A 20,885-nucleotide genomic window follows, 5' to 3' on the forward strand; every position below is an offset into this window, starting at 1 on the left:
AAAACCACCGCGGACTGCTTCTCCTCCTCCAGTTGCCGAGACTTTGTGTTTTTAATAACGCTTGTCTATAAACATGTGTTAAACATATAAATTGCATGAACAGAAAGAAGGGACTCACCTGTTGAGTAACACACATTTCCTTATACGGAAAGCCTTGTCGGAATGGTGGGACATTTGAACGTCAGAATAGCGGGATGTCGCAATGGTGGGATGTCGGAATGGTGGGACGTTTGCATGTCGGAATGGTGGTATGTCGGAATGGTGGGACGTTTGCATGTCGGAATGGTGGTATGTCGGAATGGCGGGATTTCGGAATGGGTGTTGCCACCCCCTTCATCATATACACAGTTATTTATACATCACCTTCCACCATGAAGCGTTGTCCCTTTTTGTTTCTCTCTTTGTTCTTAAAATGCTGTTATGCATGTCTAAACCAATCCATTAAATTAGATCATTTTGGCAGTAAAGCGATCTACAATGTGCTTGGTCGCAAAGCTGCTCATCTGTGGTAAACAGCTCTTCAGAAAGGCATTCTTCAATTGATTTCACTAATTCTATGTAATAATTTTGTGATTTCCTACAAAACTACACTTCTTCTCCCATCTGTCTGAGTATTTAATATTGTCTGGGTCCCGTTAAAACATGTATTTTTCCCATCTAATTCCTTGTTTGCTTTAAAACAAGTATTCCCCATTTTCTATCCCTTCAGTAGCCAACCAGTTTGTATGGAGTACACTGGAGCAACTTGACTGATCAGTAAAACACTGCTTTTGTTGTCACCGCAAGGCTTCCCCCGTCGGTTGTTTCACTGAGACACTACTGAGTAACTATAACTCAACACAGTTTATACACATAACATTCCTATACATACTAACAAACAAACAAACAATTATTTATCGCAATTTTCTCATCTCTGTTTGAACGTACACCCAGGTAAATATTCCTGTAGTCTTCTCATACCGACTATGGACCCATTCATTGTTTAACTTCACTGTTTTGCAAATCCTAATTGAATATTACACATTGACATTGAACTTTACTTGATAAGCAGGTCTTCATTGCATTCAGCAGCCTATATGTGAGCATCTATGTGTAAGCTGTTCTTCTTTGCATTTATCAGCAGCAAGCAATTCTTCATTGCACATGCATATGAAAATAGTAAAACAATTCCAATGCGTTAGCGAAACCTTCTATATCAGGAGTGTCCATCATGATGCTGGGAATAGAACCTCTTTCCCAGAATAGTTCAACCTTCATTACTCAACTGATCATAACTCCGCAATGAGCACATTTCAAAGTATCATTCCTCTACATATATTCAAAAATCTATGTGTAAATGTTTAATATTTCTTATATTTGTTGATGTCATTCTGTGTGCATGTGGCCTGAACCCAATCTCTGTGTGGCAATTTTAATTTAAACAAGTTGAACTCTGCCTCTGATCATTTAAAAAAGGTGTGTACCAATATCAACCTTTCTCAGGTAATTACTGATCCTACAAAACCAAAGAGATCCTTCAAGGTTGTCCCTGATTGGCTCAATCTTAACAAATCAAAGGTAGAAAATCCGCAGTATCTGAACTTGGTGTTAGTTATCACTGCTCAATAGCCTGTATCAGAATTGCAAAAATGAAAACATTAGGTCCACGCTTGGTATCCAGATCCTGAAACATCTCCATGAGCAGGCTTTTTTTTAACTGATCTGTTGAATAGTTATATGACACTGTTAAAATCCCAGATGAAGATCTAGCACTTGACCATTTTTGTAAATCTTCTAATTCCATAGTTGATAAACACGCCCCTTTTAAAACGTATAGAACTTAGAACAGGTCTATCCCTGGCTTTCGGCAGAACTGTCTTCTTTACTTTTTTTTCCCCTTGTCCTGTTCAGCATTATGTCAGAAGAATTGTAGTCTGAATACCTTTGATGCCAAACAGATTTGTTTTGCCAAGGGAAGTTTTATAAATGTAAAGCTCCCCTTGATGCCCATTTATTTATTTCTGTTTACAATATATGACATGAACTGAACTGAACCGGACCGGGGGACAAGGAAAGAAGAAGAGGAAAGAAGAGGAAACAGAACAAAAATAGAAACAAAAACCAGACAACCAGCTGCTACACCTGTAAAAAACAAAACAGACAACAATCCATGGCCTATGAGGGGAATCCAGCCTTAGCGCCACCAGGAGCACCTGAAAGCAGACAAGCAGAGAAAAAAACAAACACACAAACAAACAAAAACAAGCACAAGAAGCGGCAATCGCATACAACACAGCTGTGGATATAGATGACCTGAGACGACATGATAATACATCAACTGCTTAGTGACCATGCTACTGGACTAATGAATGTGTGTGTGTGTGTGTGAGAACATGCAACACCCATGGCACAGGACCTACATGATAACCGTGCTTAGTTATGAGTGTATAAGCGTACAGGGCCACAATCCACAGCCCCCCCCCCCAAGCAATCAGAAGCAGGCAGAGAGGGCCACAAGACCCAGGCCACCAGCAGCCCCCACAGAGCACAGAACCCAGGCAGCCCACCGCAGGGGCAACCACGCATCCACCCAGAAGACTGCAGAGGAAGCCCCCGGAAAGAGCCCCCATAAGCATAGGGCAGAGGCACTCCGGAAACCAGGGGTAACAGCCCACCGACCCCGCCAGGCCCCAGCCGCCCAGACATGGGCCGTGCACTGGACCTGGGCCCCAGGAGCCCGAGCGCCCCCAAACCCCCCGGCAGAGGCCCCACCCAATACCCAGGAGGGCCAAGCGCCCCAGACAGCCACAAAGTGGGTCAGCGCCTGCCCCAGCGCCCCTGGCCAAGTGCCCTGGGAGTCAAGACGTGCCCACAGGTGGGTGAAGTCGCGAGCAGTGGGGAGAGGCAACGCTGATGCCCCATCGGGAGAAACACAGGCAGGCCAGGCGACAGCAAGTCCCAGATCCAGGCCCAATCATTACCACACACACTTTCACGTCCCATACATCCACACATCCACACATCCTACCTCCCTCAACTCTGCTGGGGTGTAGTGCAGCGGGCACACCAGGAGGCCAGCAACCCCCCAGCCACCACAGACCCCGAACCAGCAGAACAATTAATTAATCCTCCTGGCCCCTCCTGCCCCGAGCAGACACCAGGAAGCAGGGGTGTGCGAAGAAGACCCCTCCCCTCACCCTTCTGGCTCTTCAATATTTTCTAATAGTGAGCAATTAAAATTGAGGGGCAGCCAAACTTGTAGAACTGGGAGCGCGGCCCTCTGGGCAGCCTACATACCCAAAGAGCCCCGCCCACCAGATGCCACTCAGTGTAACCACCCCCCAAGACCTAATGTGTGTGTGTGAGTGTGTTTGATAAGTAGTAATGTCTAAGGTGAAATTAAAACAGGGGCAGGGAACTGCAGAGTGCAACCAAAGGGGACCACCTACGTGGCCCCATCCACTACACCCCACCGAACACACACGCCCCCAAAACCCTTCATGTGTGAGTGTGTGCTGTGTACAGGAGCCAGAAGGGAGAGGGGTATGGGGATATATACCGGGGGAGCTACTCTCCCCCAGAGAGGGCAGCCAGGGACTGGCTGCAATAGGCATCCCCGCTACCTGGGAGCCAACAATGGGCAGGAGGGCCTGATGTCCACCAGGCTCGGGGCCTGCAGCGACCATATTCCGGGAGCTACTGTACCCCCAGAAGGTACCCATCCCGCCCCACCCCACTCAACCCAACCCCACCCAGGAGGACCTCAACAAAAAACAAACAAACAACATAAAAAAACAAACAAACAAACCACCCGGTCACACCAGTCGCAGCAGCCCGGGCCTGAGACCCACCATCACCCAGCAACCCACCATCACCACTATGTGATAAAACTAATCAGAGGGGACCAGAGAGAATGAAATCCAGCCAATTGATGTTTTGAGGAGGCAGACATTGTTTCCATGCTTATATAATCTAAAAGAAAATTTCTAAACTGGTTAATACACAATTGTTCTTCGCTTTCCAGTTCATGAGAATAGTTTTCTTTGCGATACATAACACTGTGACAACCATGTGTGCTGAGTTAATTTCCATGTTGATGTTGTCTAAGTCACCCAGTATGCACAGTGTGGGGCATGCAGGGATGCTACACTTTAGCCATGTTGATAGGTCCTCACAGACTTCAAGCCAGAACTTCTGGACAGGCGCAGAAAACCACAAAGCGTGTGGATAATCATCAGGTGTGTTATCTGTGCAATGTGAGCAGATGTTTGAGTGTGTTAGACCCATCCTGAACATCCTTTGTCCTGTATAGTGTGTTCTATGAAGGATTTTGTATTGTATGAGCTGTAAATTAGGATTTCGAGTCTTTATGAAGGTGTTCAAACATATTTGTGGTTAGAAGCTATGACCAGAACTGATGGATAAATCTGCCTCCCATTTTGAGGATGGAAGAGACATTGTGTCATCTATCTTAGACAATAATTTATATATTTTTGATAGTAGTTTTGGGGTACAGATGCTTAGAAATTCTGCTACCCTAGTCGGGGGTTGTAAGTCTGGTTGGTGGAGGATATATACATCCATCCATCCATCATCTGCCGCTTATCCGGGGGTCGGGTCGCGGGGGCAGGAGCTTGAGCAGAGAAACCCAGACGTCTCTGTCCCCGGCCACTTCCTCCAGCTCTTCCGGGGGGACCCCGAGGCGTTCCCAGGCCAGCCGAGAGACATAGTCTCTCCAACGTGTCCTGGGTCTCCCCCGGGGTCTCCTCCCAGTGGGACGTGCCCGGAACACCTCCCCAGGGAGGCGCCCAGGGGGCATCCTAACCAGATGCCCGAGCCACCTCATCTGACTCCTCTCAATGCGGAGGAGCAGCGGTTCTACTCCGAGCCCCTCCCGGATGACTGAGCTTCTCACCCTATCTCTAAGGGAGAGCCCAGACACCCTGCGGAGGAAACCCATTTCGGCCGCTTGTATTCGCGATCTTGTTCTTTCGGTCACTACCCACAACTCGTGACCATAGGTGAGGATGGGAACGTAGATTGACCAGTAAGTAGAGAGCTTCGCCTTCTGGCTCAGCTCCCTCTTCACAACGACGGGTCGGTGCAGAGCCTGCAACACTGCAGGCGCCGCACCGATCCGCCCGTCAATCTCCCGCTCCATTCGTCCGTCACTCGTGAACAAGACCCCGAGATACTTGAACTCCTCCTCTTGGGGAAGGATCTCATTCCCGACCCGGAGAGAGCATTCCACCCTTTTCCGGCTGAGAACCATAGTCTCGGATTTGGAGGTGCTGATTCTCATCCCAGCCGCTTCACACTCGGCTGCGAATCACTCCAGTGAGAGCTGAAGGTCACGGCCTGACGACGCTAACAGAACCACATCATCTGCAAAAAAGCAGAGACCCGATTCTGAGGTCGCCAAATGGGACACCCTCAACGCCCTGGCTCCGCCTAGAAATTCTGTCCATAAAAGTTAGGAACAGAATCGGTGACAAAGGGCAGCCCTGACGGAGTCCAACTCTCACCGGAAACGTATCCGACTTACTGCCGGCAATGCGGACCAAACTCTGGCACCGGTCATACAGAGACCGAACGGCCCCTATCAAGGGGTCCGGCACTCCATATTCCCGGAGCACCCCCCACAGGACTCCACGAGGGACACGGTCGAACGCTTTCTCCAAGTCCACAAAACACATGTAGACTGGTTGGGCGAACTCCCATGCACCCTCCAGGATCCTGCTGAGGGTATAGAGCTGGTCCACTGTTCCACGGCCAGGACGAAAGCCACACTGCATCTCCTGAATCCGAGGCTCGATTATCCGACGGATCCTCCTCTCCAATACCCCCGAATAGACCTTACCAGGGAGGCTGAGGAGTGTGATACCCCTATAGTTGGAACACACCCTCCGGTCCCCCTTTTATAAGAGGGGGACCACCACCCCAATCTGCCAGTCCAGAGGCACTGTCCCCGATGTCCACGCGATACTGCAGAGGCGTGTCAGCCAAGACAGCCCTACAACATCCAGAGCCTTGAGAAACTCAGGACGGACCTCTTCCACCCCCGGGGCCTTGCCACCGAGGAGCTTTTTAACCACCTCGGCAACCTCAGCCCCAGAAATGGGAGGCCCCGTCTCCGAGCTCTCCGACTCTGCCTCTTCCGAGCATGTGTTGGTAGGATTGAGGAGTTCCTCGAAGTACTCCCCCCACCGACTCACAACATCCCTAGTTGAGGTCAGCAAAGCCCCGTCCCCACTGTAAACAGTGTTGACTGTGAGCCGCTTCCCCCCCCCCGAGACGCCGGATGGTGGACCAGAATCTTTTCGAGGCCGTCCGGAAATCGTTCTCCATGGTCTCACCGAACTCCTCCCAGGCCCGAGTTTTTGCCTCAGCAACCGCCGAAGCCGTGGCCCGTCTGGCCCGTCGGTACCTATCAGCTTCTTCCAGGGTCCCACTGGCCAAAAAGGCCCGATTGGACTCCTTCTTCAGCTTGACGGCTTCCCTCACCACTGGTGTCCACCAGCAGGTTCGAGGGTTGCCGCCACGACAGGCACCGACCACCTTACGGCCACAACTCCGACCAGCTGCCTCGGCAATGGAGTCACGGAACATGGCCCATTCGGACTCAATATCCCCCACCTCAAATATGGTTGAAGCTCTGCCGGAGGTGGGAGTTAAAGCTCCTTCTGACGGGGGATTCTGACAAACGCTCCCAGCAGACCCTCACAATACGTTTGGGCCTGCCAGGTCTGATTGGCATCCTCCCCCACCAGCGGAGCCAACTCACCACCAGGTGGTGATCAGTTGACAGCTCCGCCCCTCTCTTCACCCGAGTGTCCAGGACATACGGCCGCAAGTCCGATGATACAACCACAAAGTCGATCATCGAACTGCGGCCAAGGGTGTCCTGGTGCCAAGTGCACATATGGACACCCTTATGCCTGAACATGGTGTTCGTTATGGACAGTCTATGACTGGCACAGAAGTCCAACAACATAACACCACTCTGATTGAGATCGGGGGGGCCGTTCCTCCCAATCACACCCCTCCAGGTCTCACTGTCATTGCCCACGTGAGCATTGAAGTCCCCCAGCAGAATGAGGGAGTCTCCGGTAGGAGCATTCTCCAGTGCCTCCCCCAGAGACTCCAAAAAGGGTAGGTACTCTGAACTGCTGTTTGGCGCATAGGCACAAACAACAGTCAGGACTCGTCCCCCCACCCAAGGCGGAGGGAGGCTACCCTCTCGTTCACTGGGGTAAACCCCAATGTACTGGCACACAGCCGGGGGGCAATAAGTATGCCCACACCTGCTCTGCGCCTCTCACCACGGGCAACTCCAGAGTAGAAGAGAGTCCAACCCCTCTCAAGAGTACTGGTTCCAGATCCCAAGCCGTGCGTCGAGGTGAGTCCGACTATATCTAACGGTCTGATGAAGTTTCAACAATAAACAACAAACTTTGTATTATGAGAAAGAACCAGACTCATTCTTCAGGAATCCGAAAATAAGCTCTATTTTACGAGTTATGCACGAATTCAGATTCTCCTATAAAACAAATTCCTTAACTCAAACCAAGTTAAGACTGCTTTGTCCTTCATATTTATTCATGTCTAATCAAGTTTCAATGATAAACAACGTTGTACTTTGTAGAATGAGAAAGAACTTCTTCAGCAATAAGCATCTCTCGACAAATGACGAAATACAGATTTTGCTATAAAATTAATTGCTATCAGCCTGACTTAAAACTGTTTGTCTTCCTTATTTATCCACTTCAAATCAAGTTTCAACAATTAAAAAAATTTTGTAGTTTGAGAAAGAACAACTTAAACTTGAGCAATCAGTATAAAAAGAGGGTGGGCAAAGGTGCGAATGTCAAACCATACATGATCAAAACAGGGAGCGGAGGTGTTTGGCTGAGACAAGGTGTGAATGTCCACCCATAATTAATGAAAAGCGGGCAACAAGTAGGTTCGAATGCCCAACCATACATCATCAAAAGCAGGAGTGGATATGTTCGGCTACAAGAAGGTTTGAACGTCTGACCATAGTTTGTAAAAAGCGGGTAAGAAAAGGTTCGAATGCCCGAACATACACCATCAAAGGAGGGAGCGGAGGTGTTCCGCTGTAAGAAGGTGTGAATGTCCGACCATAGTGGGTAAAAAGCGGGTAAGAAAAGGTTAAAATACCCGACTGTACACAATCAATAGCGGGAGCGGAGTTGTTCGGCTACTAAAAGATGTGAAAGTCCGACTATGGTTTGTAAAAAGCGGGTAAGAAAAGGTTCAAATGCCTGACTATACACCATCAAAAGCGGGAGCGGAGGTGTTCGGCTGCAAGAAGGTGTGAACGTCCGACCAAAGTTTGTAAAAAGCAGTTAAGAAAAGGTTCGAATATCCAACCAAACATAATCAAAAGCGGGAGCAGAGCTGTTCAACTGCAAGTAGGTGTGAATGTCAGATCATAATTTGCAAAAAGCTGATGAGAAAGGGTGAGAATGCCCGGCTATACACCATCAAATGCGGGAGCGGAAGTGTTCGGCTGTGAGTAGGTGTGAATGTCCGACCATAATTGCTGAAAAATGTGTTAGAAGAGACTAGAATGCCGGACAAGACATCATCAAATGCGGGAGCGGAGTTGTTCAGCTGTGAGTACGTGTGAATCTCCGAGCATAGTTTGTAAAAAGGGGGTAAGAATAGGTTCGAATGCCCGAACATACACTATCAAAACAGGGAGCTGAGGTGGCTCAGCTGCAAGGTGTGAATGTGTGACTATAGTTTGTAAATAAGGTGCGAATGCCCAACAATGTATAATCAAAAGAGGGAGCGGAGGTTTTCGGCTACAACAAGGTTTGAATGTCCGACCATAGATTGTAAAAAGCGGGTAAGAAAAGGTTCAAATGCCTGACTATACACCATCAAAAGCGGGAGCAGAGGTGTTCCGCTGTAAGACGGTGTGAATGTCCGACCATATTTGGTAAAAAGCGGGTAAGAAAAGGTTAAAATACCCGACTGTACACAATCAATAGCGGGAGAGGAGGTGTTCAGCTGCAAGAAGGTGTGAATGTCCACCCATAATTACTGAAAAATGGGTAAGAAAAGGTGCGAATGCCCAACCATACATTATCAAAAGCAGGTGTGAATGTCAGATCATAATTTGCAAAAAGCTAATGAGAAAGGGTGAGAATGCCCGACTATACACCATCAAATGCGGGAGCGGAGTTGTTCGGCTGTGAGTAAGTGTGAATCTCCGACCATAATTGCTGAAAAATGTGTTAGAAAAGGTAAGAATGCCGGTCCATACATCATCAAAAGCGGGAGAGGTGGTGTTCGGCTGCAAGTAGGTGTGAATGTCCAGCCAGAATTACTAACAAACGGGTAAGAAAAGGTAGTATTGCCAGACCATACATGATCAAAACAGGGAGCGGAGGTGGTTCAGCTGCAAGAAGGTGTGAATGTCCGACTAAAGTTCAAATATATTAACAAAAGCGGGAGGAGAGGTCTTCGGATGAGAGTGGTTGAGAATTTCCAACCATAATCTATAAAATGCGGTGAAAAAAAAGGTGTTATAGAACACTAAAAGGTGGAGCGGAAGTGTTCGGCTGCAAGAAGGTGTGAATGTCCGACTATATTTGGTGAAAAGCAGGTGAAGCAAGGTCTGAATGCCCAACCTTACATCATCAAAAGCGAGATCAGAGGTGTTTGGCTGCATGAAGGCCATAGTTTGCCAAAAGCGGGTAAGCTGCGAATGACCGACTAAATATCAACAAAAGGTCTTCGGATGCAAGTGGGTGTGAATATCCCACCATACAAGTATGGTGGAGAGGAAGCTGTGAACAGCCGACCATAGTTGGCAAAAAGCGGGTGAGAAAAGGTGCGAATGTCCAACCATACATGATCAAAACAGGGAGCGGAGGTGTTTGGCTGTGACAAGGTGTGAATGTCCGACCATAGTTGGTAAAAAGTGGGTAAGAAAAGGTTAAAATACCCGACTGTACACAATCAATAGCGGGAGCGGATGTGTTTGGCTACAAGAATGTGTGACAGTCCGACCATGGTTTGTAAAAAACGGGTAAGAAAAGGTGCGAATGCCCGACAATGTATGATCAAAAGAGGGAGCGGAGGTTTTCGGCTACAAGAAGGTTTGAATGTCCGACCATAGTTTGTAAAAAGCTGCTAAGAAAAGGTTCGAATGCCTGAATATATACCATCAAAAGCGGAAGCGGAGGTGTTCGGCTACAAGAAGGTGTGAAAGTTCAACCATGGTTTGTAAAAAGCTGCTAAGAAAAGGTTCGAATGCCCGAATATATACCATCAAAAGCTGAAGCGGAGGTGTTCGGCTGCAAGAAGGTGTGAACGTCCGAACAAAGTTTGCAAAAAGCAGTTAAGAAATGGTTGGAATGCCCGAATATATACCATCAAAAGCGGGAGCAGAGCTGTTCGACTGCAAGTAGGTGTGAATGTCCAGCCATAATTACTCACAAACGGGTAAGAAAAGGTAGTATTGCCAGACCATACATGATCAAAACAGGGAGCTGAGGTGGTTCAGCTGCAAGGTGTGAATGTCTGACTATAGTTTGTAAAAAGCGGGTAAGACAAGGTGCGAATGCCCGACAATGTATGATCAAAAGAGGGAGTGGAGGTCTTCGGCTGCAAGGTCTGAATGTCCAACCATAATTTCTAAAAACCGGGTAAGAAAAGGCTCGAAAGCCCGACTATACACAATCAAAAGCGGGAGCGGGAGGTTTTCAGCTGCAAATCCTTCACTCAAACCAAGTGAAAACTGCTTTGTCCTTCATATTTATCAATGTCTAGATTTACTTCAACAAAGAACAACATTGTATTTTGCAGTAGTAGAAAGAGCAACACTTGAAGGAACAGGAATCCGAGAATAAGCTTATTTTCATACGTTCTGCATGATTTGGGATTTTATGTATAAAATGAATTCCTTTACTCAAACTATGTTAAAACTGCTTTGTCCTTCATATTTATCAATGTCTAGATTGACTTCAACAAAGAACAACATTGTATTTTGCAGTAGAAGAAATAGCAACACTGAAGGATCAGGAATCCGAAAACAAGCTTATTTTCATACGTTCTGCTTGATTTGGGATTTTGCTATAAAATTAATTCCTTCACTCAAACAAAGTGGAAACTGCTTTGTCCTTCATATTTATCAATGTCTATATCGATTTCAACAAAGAACAAGGCTGTATTTTGCAGTATAGGAAAGAGCAACACTGGAGGATCAGGAATCCGAGAATAAGCTTACTTTCATGAGTCCTGCACGATTTCGGATTTTCCTATAAAATGAATTGCTTTGCTCAAACCAAGTTAAAATTGCTTTGTCCTTCATAGTTATCCATGTCTAAAATGTATCAAGCATAAAGTTCCTCATATTACCCTGAATGAGAAAGAAGCATCCCTTTGGTTGAGCAATACGTTCCTTTTGCGGAGTTATGCATGATTTCGGATTTTGCTAAAATCCGAACCTTTTTTTTTCACCGCATTTTATAGATTATGGTTGGAAATTTCAACCACTCTAATCCGAAGACCTCTCCTCCCGCTTTTGTTAATATATTTGAACTTTAGTTGGACATTCACCCCTTTTTGCAGCTAAACCACCTCAGCTCCCTGTTTTGATCATGTATGGTCTGGCAATACTACATTTTCTTACCCGTTTGTGAGTAATTATGGCTGGATATTCACACCTACTTGCAGCTGAACACAATCTCTCTCGCTTTTAATTATGTTTGGATATTCGAACCTTTTCTTTACTGCTTTTTGCCAACTTTGGTCGGACGTTCACACCTTCTTGCAGCCGAACACCTCCGCATCCGCTTTTGATGGTATATATTCTGGCATTCGAACCTTTTCTTACCAGCTTTTTACAAACGATGGTTGGACTTTCACACCTTCTTGTAGCCGAACAACTCCGCTCCCGCTATTGATTGTGTACAGTCGGGTATTTTAACCTTTTCTTACCCGCTTTTTACAAACTATGGTCGGACATTCAAACCTTCTTGTAGCCGAAAACCTCTGCTCCCTCTTTTGATTATACATTGCCGGGCATTCGCACCTTATCTTACCCGCTTTTTACAAACTATAGTCAGACATTCACACCTTGGTGCTGAACCACCTCAGCTCCCTGTTTTGATCATGTATGGTCTGGCAATACTACCTTTTCTTACCCGTTTGTGAGTAATTATGGCTGGACATTCACACCTACTTGCAGTCGAACAGCTCTGCTCCCGCTTTTGATTATGTTTGGTTGGATATTCGAACCTTTTCTTAACTGCTTTTTACAAACTTTGGTCGGATGTTCACACCTTCTTGCAGCCGAACACCTCCGCTTCCGCTTTTGATGGTATATATTCGGGCATTCGAACCTTTTCTTACCAGCTTTTTACAAACCATGGTTGGACTTCCACACCTTCTTGTAGCCGAACAACTCCGCTCCCCCTATTGATTGTGTACAGTCGGGTATTTTAACCTTTTCTTACCCACTTTTTACCAACTATGGTCGGACATTCACACCTTCTTACAGCGGAACACCTCCGCTCCCTCTTTTGATGGTGTATGTTTGGGCATTCGAATCTTTTCTTACCCGCTTTTTACAAACTATGCTCGGACATTCAAACCTTCTTGTAGCCGAACACATCCACTCCTTCTTTTGATGATGTATGCTTGGGCATTCAAACCTACTTTTTGCCCGCTTTTCATTAATTTTGGGTGGACATTCACACCTTGTCACAGCCAAACACCTCCGCTCCCTGTTTTGATCATGTATGGTTGGACATTCGCACCTTGTCTCACCCGCTTTTTGCAAACTATGGTCGGCTGTTCACAGCTTCCTCTCCACCATACTTGTATGGTGGGATGTTCACACCCAGTTGCATCCGAAGACCTCCGCCCCCACTTTTGTTGATATTTAGTTGGTCATTCGCAGCTTACCCGCTTTTGGCAAACTATGGCCTTCTTGCAGCCAAACACCTCTGATCTCGCTTTTGATAATGTAAGGTTGGGCATTCAGACCTTGCTTCACCTGCTTTTCACCAAATATAGTCGGACATTCACACCTTCTTGCAGCCGAACACTTCCGCTCCACCTTTTAGTGTTCTATCACACCTTTTTTTCACCGAATTTTATAGATTATGGTTGGAAATTCTCAACCACTCTCATCCGAAGACCTCTCCTCCCGCTTTTGTTAATATATTTGAACTTTAGTCGGACATTCACACCTTCTTGCAGCTGAACCACCTCCGCTCCCTGTTTTGATCATGTATGGTCTGGCAATACTACCTTTTCTTACCCGTTTGTGAGTAATTATGGCTGGACATTCACACCTACTTGCAGCCGAACACCACCTCTCTCGCTTTTGATGATGTATGGACCGGCATTCTTACCTTTTCTAACACATTTTTCAGAAATTACGGTCGGAGATTCACACCTACTCACAGCCGAACAACTCCGCTCCCGCATTTGATGGTGTGCAGCCGGACATTCTCACCCTTTCTCATCAGCTTTTTGCAAATTATGATCTGACATTCACACCTACTTGCAGTCGAAAAGCTATGCTCCCGCTTTTGATTATGTTTGGTTGGATATTCAAACCTTTTCTTAACTGCTTTTTACAAACTTTGGTTGGACGTTCACACCTTCTTGTAGCCGAACACATCCACTCCTGCTTTTGATGATGTATGGTTGGGCATTCGCACCTTTTTTTTACCCATTTGTCCGGAATAATGGGTGGACATTCACACCTTCTTGCAGCTGAACACCTCCTCTCCCACTTATGATCATGTGCGGTTTGATTTTCGAAAATTTTCTTTCATGTTTTCTAGCAATTATTGATGGACATTTAGACCTTCTTGCAGCTGAACACCTCCGCTCCTGCTTTTGATCATACCTTGTCAGGCATTCGCACCATGTCTTACCCGCTTTTTACAAACTTTAGTCGAACATTTACACCTTTTTGCAGCCGAACACCACCTCTCTCGCTTTTGATGATGTATGGTCCGGCATTCTTTCTTTTCTAACACATTTTTCAGCAATTATGGTCGGACATTCACACCTACTCAGAGCCGAACACCTCCGCTCCCGCATTTGATGGTGTATAGTCGGGCATTCTCACCCTTTCTCATCAGCTTTTTGCACATTATGATCTGACATTCACACCTGCTTTTGATAATGTATGGTTGGGCATTCGCACCTTTTTTTACCCATTTTTCAGGAATTATGGGTGGACATTCACACCTTCTTGCAGCTGAACACCTCCTCTCCTTCTTATGATCATGTGCGGATGATATTCGAAAATTTTCTTTCATGTTTTAAAGCAATTATTGATGGACATTCAGACCTTCTTGCAGCTGAACCACTCTGCTCCCGCTTTTGATGGTGTATAGTCGGGCTTTCGAGCCTTTCCTTCCCGGTTTTTACAAATTATGGTTGGACATTCAGACCTTCTTGCAGCCGAACACCTCCGCTCCCTCTTTTGATCATACATTGTCGGGCATTAGCACCTTTTCTTACCCGCTTTTTACAAACCATAGTCGGACTTTCACATCTTTTAGTAGCCGAACAACTCCGCTCCCGCTATTGATTGTGTACAGTCGGGTATTTTAACCTTTTCTTACCCGCTTTTTACCAACTATGGTCGGACATTCACACCTTCTTACAGCGGAACACCTCCGCTCCCTCTTTTGATGGTGTATGTTCGGGCAGTCAAACCTTTTCTTACCTGCTTTTTACAAACTATGGTCAGACATTCAACCCTTCTTGGAGCCGAACACATCCACTCCTGCTTTTGATTATGTATAGTTGGGCATTCGCACCTTTTCTTACCCATTTTTCAGTAATTATGGGTGTACATTCACACCTTCTTGCAGCCGAACACCTCCGCTCCCTCTTTTGATCATACATTTTCGGGCATTCGCACCTTTTCTTACCCGCTTTTTACAAACCATGGTCGGACTTTCACACCTTTTAGTAGCCAAACAACTCCGCACCCGCTACTGATTGTGTACAGTCGGGTATTTTAACCTTTTCTTACCCGTTTTTTACCAACTATGGTCGGACATTCACACCTTCTTACAGCGGAACACCTCCGCTCCCTCCTTTGATGGTGTATGTTTGGGCATTCGAACCTTTTCTTACCCGCTTTTTACAAACTATGGTCAGACGTTCAAACCTTCTTGTAGCCGAACATATCCACTCCTGCTTTTGATGATGTATGGTTGGGCATTCGAACCTACTTGTTGCCCGCTTTTCATTAATTATGGGTGGACATTCACACCTTGTCTCAGCCAAACACCTCCGCTCCCTGTTTTGATCATGTATGGTTTGACATTCGCACCTTTGCCCACCCTCTTTTTATACTGATTGCTCAAGATTAAGTTGTTCTTTCTCAAACTACAAAATTTTTTTAATTGTTGAAACTTGATTTGAAGTGGATAAATAAGGAAGACAAACAGTTTTAAGTCAGGCTGATAGCAATTAATTTTATAGCAAAATCTGTATTTCGTCATTTGTCGAGAGATGCTTATTGCTGAAGAAGTTCTTTCTCATTCTACAAAGTACAACGTTGTTTATCATTGAAACTTGATTAGACATGAATAAATATGAAGGACAAAGCAGTCTTAACTTGGTTTGAGTTAAGGAATTCGTTTTATAGGAGAATCCGAATTCGTGCATAACTCGTAAAATAGAGCTTATTTTCGGATTCCTGAAGAATGAGTCTGGTTCTTTCTCATAATACAAAGTTTGTTGTTTATTGTTGAAACTTCATCAGACCGTTAGATATAGTCGGACTCACCTCGACGCACGGCTTGGGATCTGGAACCAGTACTCTTGAGAGGGGTTGGACTCTCTTCCACTCTGGAGTTGCCCGTGGTGAGAGGCGCAGAGCAGGTGTGGGCATACTTATTGCCCCCCGGCTGTGTGCCAGTACATTGGGGTTTACCCCAGTGAACGAGAGGGTAGCCTCCCTCCGCCTTTGGGTGGGGGGACGAGTCCTGACTGTTGTTTGTGCCTATGCGCCAAACAGCAGTTCAGAGTACATACCCTTTTTGGAGTCTCTGGGGGAGGCACTGGAGAATGCTCCTACCGGAAACTCCCTCATTCTGCTGGGGGACTTCAATGCTCACGTGGGCAATGACAGTGAGACCTGGAGGGGTGTGATTGGGAGGAACGGCCCCCCCGATCTCAATCAGAGTGGTGTTATGTTGTTGGACCACTGTGCCAGTCATAGACTGTCCATAACGAACACCATGTTCAGGCATAAGGGTGTCCATATGTGCACTTGGCACCAGGACACCCTTGGCCGCAGTTCGATGATCAACTTTGTGGTTGTATCATCGGACTTGCGGCCGTATGTCCTGGACACTCGGGTGAAGAGAGGGGCGGAGCTGTCAACTGATCACCACCTGGTGGTGAGTTGGCTCCGCTGGTGGGGGAGGATGCCGATCAGACCTGGCAGGCCCAAACGTATTGTGAGGGTCTGCTGGTAGCGTTTGTCAGAATCCCCCGTCAGAAGGAGCTTTAACTCCCACCTCCGGCAGAGCTTCAACCATATTTGAGGTGGGGGACATTGAGTCCGAATGGGCCATGTTCCGTGACTCCATTGCCGAGGCAGCTGGTCGGAGTTGTGGCCGTAAGGTGGTCGGTGCCTGTCGTGGCGGCAACCCTCGAACCTGCTGGTGGACAGCTGAAGAAGGAGTCCTATCGGGCCTTTTTGGCCAGTGGGACCCTGGAAGAAGCTGATAGGTACCGACGGGCCAGACGGGCCACGGCTTCGGCGGTTGCTGAGGCAAAAACTCGGGCCTGGGAGGAGTTCGGTGAGACCATGGAGAACGATTTCCGGACGGCCTCGAAAAGATTCTGGTCTACCATCCGGCGTCTCAGGGGGGGGGAAGCGGCTCACAGTCAACACTGTTTACAGTGGGGACGGGGCTTTGCTGACCTCAACTAGGGATGTTGTGAGTCGGTGGGGGGAGTACTTCGAGGAACTCCTCAATCCTACCAACACGTGCTCGGAAGAGGCAGAGTCGGAGAGCTCGGAGACGGGGCCTCCCATTTCTGGGGCTGAGGTTGCCGAGGTGGTTAAAAAGCTCCTCGGTGGCAAGGCCCCGGGGGTGGATGAGGTCCGTCCTGAGTTTCTCCAGGCTCTGGATGTTGTAGGGCTGTCTTGGCTGACACGCCTCTGCAGTATCGCGTGGACATCGGGGACAGTGCCTCTGGACTGGCAGATTGGGGTGGTGGTCCCCCTCTTTAAAAAGGGGGACCGGAGGGTGTGTTCCAACTATAGGGGTATCACACTCCTCAGCCTCCCTGGTAAGGTCTATTCGGGGGTATTGGAGAGGAGGATCCGTCGGATAATCGGGCCTCGGATTCAGGAGATGCAGTGTGGCTTTCGTCCTGGCCGTGGAACAGTGGACCAGCTCTATACCCTCAGCAGGATCCTGGAGGGTGCATGGGAGTTCGCCTAACCAGTCTACATGTGTTTTGTGGACTTGGAGAAAGCGTTCGACCGTGTCCCTCGTGGAGTCCTGTGGGGGGTGCTCCGGGAATATGGAGTGCCGGACCCCTTGATAGGGGCCGTTCGGTCTCTGTATGACCGGTGCCAGAGTTTGGTCCGCATTGCCGGCAGTAAGTCGGATACGTTTCCGGTGAGAGTTGGACTCCGTCAGGGCTGCCCTTTGTCACCGATTCTGTTCCTAACTTTTATGGACAGAATTTCTAGGCGGAGCCAGGGCGTTGAGGGTGTCCCATTTGGCGACCTCAGAATCGGGTCTCTGCTTTTTGCTGATGATGTGGTTCTGTTAGCGTCGTCAGGCCGTGACCTTCAGCTCTCACTGGAGTGATTCGCAGCCGAGTGTGAAGCGGCTGGGATGAGAATCAGCACCTCCAAATCCGAGACTATGGTTCTCAGCCGGAAAAGGGTGGAATGCTCTCTCCGGGTCGGGAATGAGATCCTTCCCCAAGAGGAGGAGTTCAAGTATCTCGGGGTCTTGTTCACGAGTGACGGACGAATGGAGCGGGAGATTGACGGGCGGATCGGTGCGGCGCCTGCAGTGTTGCAGGCTCTGCACCGACCCATCGTTGTGAAGAGGGAGCTGAGCCAGAAGGCGAAGCTCTCTACTTACTGGTCAATCTACGTTCCCATCCTCACCTATGGTCACGAGTTGTGGGTAGTGACCGAAAGAACAAGATCGCGAATACAAGCGGCCGAAATGGGTTTCCTCCGCAGGGTGTCTGGGCTCTCCCTTAGAGATAGGGTGAGAAGCTCAGTCATCCGGGAGGGGCTCGGAGTAGAACCGCTGCTCCTCCGCATTGAGAGGAGTCAGATGAGGTGGCTCGGGCATCTGGTTAGGATGCCCCCTGGGCGCCTCCCTGGGGAGGTGTTCCGGGCACGTCCCACTGGGAGGAGATCCCGGGGGAGACCCAGGACACGTTGGAGAGACTATGTCTCTCGGCTGGCCTGGGAACGCCTCGGGGTCCCCCCGGAAGAGCTGGAGGAAGTGGCCGGGGACAGAGACGTCTGGGTTTCTCTGCTCAAGCTGCTGCCCCCGCGACCCGACCCCCGGATAAGCGGCAGATGATGGATGGATGGATGGATATATCCTCCACCAACCAGACTTACAACCCCCGACTAGGGTAGCAGAATTTCTAAGCATCTGTACCCCAAAACTACTATCAAAAATATATAAATTATTGTCTAAGATAGATGACACAATGTCTCTTCCATCCTCAAAATGGGAGGCAGATTTATCCATCAGTTCTGGTCATAGCTTCTAACCACAAATATGTTTGAACACCTTCATAAAGACTCGAAATCCTAATTTACAGCTCATACAATACAAAATCCTTCATAGAACACACTATACAGGACAAAGGATGTTCAGGATGGGTCTAACACACTCAAACATCTGCTCACATTGCACAGATAACACACCTGATGATTATGCACACGCTTTGTGGTTTTCTGCGCCTGTCCAGAAGTTCTGGCTTGAAGTCTGTGAGGACCTATCAACATGGCTAAAGTGTAGCATCCCTGCATGCCCCACACTGTGCATACTGGGTGACTTAGACAACATCAACATGGAAATTAACTCAGCACACATGGTTGTCACAGTGTTATGTATCGCAAAGAAAACTATTCTCATGAACTGGAAAGCGAAGAACAATCTGTGTATTAACCAGTTTAGAAATTTTCTTTTAGATTATATTAGCATGGAAACAATGTCTGCCTCCTCAAAACATCAATTGGCTGAATTTCATTCTCTCTGGTCCCCTCTGATTAGTTTTATCACATAGTGGTGGTGGTGGGTTGCTGGGTGATGTTGGGTCTCAGGCCCGGGCTGCTGCGACTGGTGTGACCGGGTGGTTTGTTTGTTTGTTTTTTGTAGAGGTCCTCCTGGGTGGGGTTGGGTTGAGTGGGGTGGGGCGGGATGCGTACCTTCTGGGGGTACAGTAGCTCCCGGAATATGGTCGCTGCAGGCCCCGAGCCTGGTGGACATCAGGCCCTCCTGCCCATTGTTGGCTCCCAGGTAGCGGGGATGCCTATTGCAGCCAGTCCCTGGCTGCCCTCTCTGGGGGAGAGTAGCTCCCCCGGTATATATCCCCATACCCCCCTCCCTTCTGGCTCCTGTACACAGCACACACTCACACATGAAGGGTTTTGGGGGCGTGTGTGTTCGGTGGGGTGTAGTGGATGGGGCCACGTAGGTGGTCCCCTTTGGTTGCACTCTGCAGTTCCCTGCCCCTGTTTTAATTACACCTTAGACATTACTACTTATCAAACACACTCACACACACACATTAGGTCTTGGGGGGTGGTTACACTGAGTGGCATCTGGTGGGCGGGGCTCTTTGGGTATGTAGGCTGCCCAGAGTGCCGCGCTCCCAGTTCTACAAGTTTGGCTGCCCCTCAATTTTAATTGCTCACTATTAGAAAATATTGAAGAGCCAGAAGGGTGAGGGGAGGGGTCTTCTTCGCACACCCCTGCTTCCTGGTGTCTGCTCGGGGCAGGAGGGGCCAGGAGGATTAATTAATTGTTCTGCTGGTTCGGGGTCTGTGGTGGCTGGGGGGTTGCTGGCCTCCTGGTGTGCCCGCTGCACTACACCCCAGCAGATTCGAGGGAGGTAGGATGTGTGGATGTGTGGATGTATGGGACGTGAAAGTGTGTGTGGTAATGATTGGGCCTGGATCTGGGACTTGCTGTCGCCTGGCCTGCCTGTGTTTCTCCCGATGGGGCATCAGCGTTGCCTCTCCCCACTGCTCGCGACTTCACCCACCTGTGGGCACGTCTTGACTCCCAGGGCACTTGGCCAGGGGCGCTGGGGCAGGCGCTGACCCACTTTGTGGCTGTCTGGGGCGCTTGGCCCTCCTGGGTATTGGGTGGGGCCTCTGCCGGGGGGTTTGGGGGCGCTCGGGCTCCTGGGGCCCAGGTCCAGTGCACGGCCCATGTCTGGGCGGCTGGGGCCTGGCGGGGTCGGTGGGCTGTTACCCCTGGTTCCCGGAGTGCCTCTGCCCTATGCTTATGGGGGCTCTTTCCGGGGGCTTCCTCTGCAGTCTTCTGGGTGGATGCGTGGTTGCCCCTGCGGTGGGCTGCCTGGCTGCCTGGGTTCTGTGCTCTGTGGGGGCTGCTGGTGGCCTGGGTCTTGTGGCCCTCTCTGCCTGCTTCTGATTGCTTGGGGGGGGGGGCTGTGGATTGTGGCCCTGTACGCTTATACACTCATAACTAAGCACGGTTATCATGTAGGTCCCGTGCCATGGGTGTTGCATGTTCTCACACACACACACACACATTCATTAGTCCAGTAGCATGGTCACTAAGCAGTTGATGTATTATCATGTCGTCTCAGGTCATCTATATCCACAGCTGTGTTGTATGCGATTGCCGCTTCTTGTGCTT

The sequence above is a fragment of the Leuresthes tenuis genome, unplaced genomic scaffold, assembly GCF_036924035.1.
Source record: "Leuresthes tenuis unplaced genomic scaffold, fLeuTen1.0.hap1 SCAF_66, whole genome shotgun sequence".
In the NCBI taxonomy this organism is placed as follows: Eukaryota; Metazoa; Chordata; class Actinopteri; order Atheriniformes; family Atherinopsidae; genus Leuresthes; species Leuresthes tenuis.